General features: G+C 38.0%; 1 pseudogene; it reads left to right on the top strand.

The window, feature by feature from the left end:
* Positions 1-998: 998 nt before the first annotated feature.
* LOC123255544 lies at positions 999-1,471 on the top strand (annotated as a pseudogene).
* Positions 1,472-1,705: the final 234 nt, after the last annotated feature.

The raw sequence follows: 1,705 nt of genomic DNA, 5'->3' as shown, positions 1-1,705 counted from the left end.
AGAGCTGGAAGCATGAGCTAAAAGACAACTCCTATGTCCCGTTATTTCCTTATCAACTAAACTGTCCTTATAAGATTATCAGAGATGATAAAAAGATCTTAAGACATACTCTTTGATCTAGTGATACCTCTAAGAAAGAGATTTTTTATGGGAAAGGACCTGTTTGTATAAAAATATTTGCATCTGCTCGCTTTGTGGTGGCAAAGGATTGGAAACTAAAGGGATGTCCCTCAATTGGGGAATAGGTGACCAAATTGTGGTATATGATGGTGATATAATATTATTGTGCTGTAAAGGAATGATGAACAGAATGATTTCAGAAAGATCTGGAAAGACCTACATGAACTGATGCAAAGTGAAATAAGTAGAACCAAGAGAACATTGTATACAATAATAGCAATATTGTGAAGTAATCAAATGTGACAGACTTTGCTGCTAACAACAATACAATGATCCAGAACAATTCTGAGGAACTTATGAAAAAGAATGCTATCCTTAGGGGGCAGCTGGGTAGCTCAGTGGATTGAGAGTCAGGCCCAGATATGGGAGGTCCTAGGTTCAAATCTGGCCTCAGACATTTCCCAGCTGTGTGACCCTGGGCAAGTCACTTGACCCCCATTGCCCACCTTACCACTCTTCAACCTAGGAGCCAATACACAGAAGTTAGGGGTTTAAAAAAAATTAAAAAAAAGAGAGAGAATACTATCCACCTCCAGAGAAATGACTGTTAGAGTAAGAATGTAGATGGAAGCATATGATTTATCATTTTTTTATTTAGTTATATGTCTTGGGGTTTTGCTTTTGTAAGATTATTCACTAACAAAAATTAATTATATGAAAACATGTTTTGAGGGATAATGCATGTTTAACTTAGGTTGAATTGCTTGCCAGTTCTGGGAAGGAGAGGGAAGAAGGAAGGGAGACAATTTGGATTATATAATCAGAAAACTCATGTGGAAATTTGTTATTAAAAATATATACCAGCCCTTTCCTCTAAGATGGCACTGAAGCCCAGGAAGGAAGATGTTGTCCCACCCCCAAGACAGAAGCCAAGTCCAAGGCCTTGAAGGCCAAGAAGGCAGTGTTGAAGGGTGTCCATAGCCACAAAAAGAAGAAGATCCAAACGTCTCCCACCTTCCAGCGACCCAAGACTCTAAGACTTCGGAGGCAGCCCAAATACCCCCAGAAAAGTGCTCCTCGGAGAAACAAGCTTGATCACTATGCCATCATTAAGTTTCCCCTGACCACTGAGTCTGCCATGAAGAAGATTGAGGACAACAACACTCTTGTCTTCATTGTGGATGTCAAAGCCAATAAGCATCAGATCAAAGAGGCAGTAAAGAAGCTGTATGACATTGATGTAGCCAAGGTCAACACACTGATCCCGCCTGATGGAGAGAAGAAGGCCTATGTCCGACTTGCTCCAGACTATGACACGTTGGATGTTACCAACAAAATTGGAATCATCTAAACTTTGTCAAGCTATCCTGCTCCACCTTCAATAATAAAACTTTTCCAATATAAATAAATAAATAAATAATATATACCAAAAAAAAAAATAGACCAATAAAATTAGTAAACCCTTAGATAATCTTATTTAAAAGAAGAGCTAAGAAAATCAAATCAATAGAGTAGCAAATGAGTAAAGTGAAATCACAGCAAAACTAAAATAAATAAAAAGAATCAAAACATATTGTGCACTCTT

Source organism: Gracilinanus agilis, unplaced genomic scaffold, assembly GCF_016433145.1.
Source record: "Gracilinanus agilis isolate LMUSP501 unplaced genomic scaffold, AgileGrace unplaced_scaffold48314, whole genome shotgun sequence".
Lineage (NCBI taxonomy): Eukaryota > Metazoa > Chordata > Mammalia > Didelphimorphia > Didelphidae > Gracilinanus > Gracilinanus agilis.
Note: the sequence above shows the minus strand (reverse complement) of the source record. Positions and strands in the feature narration are given on the sequence as shown.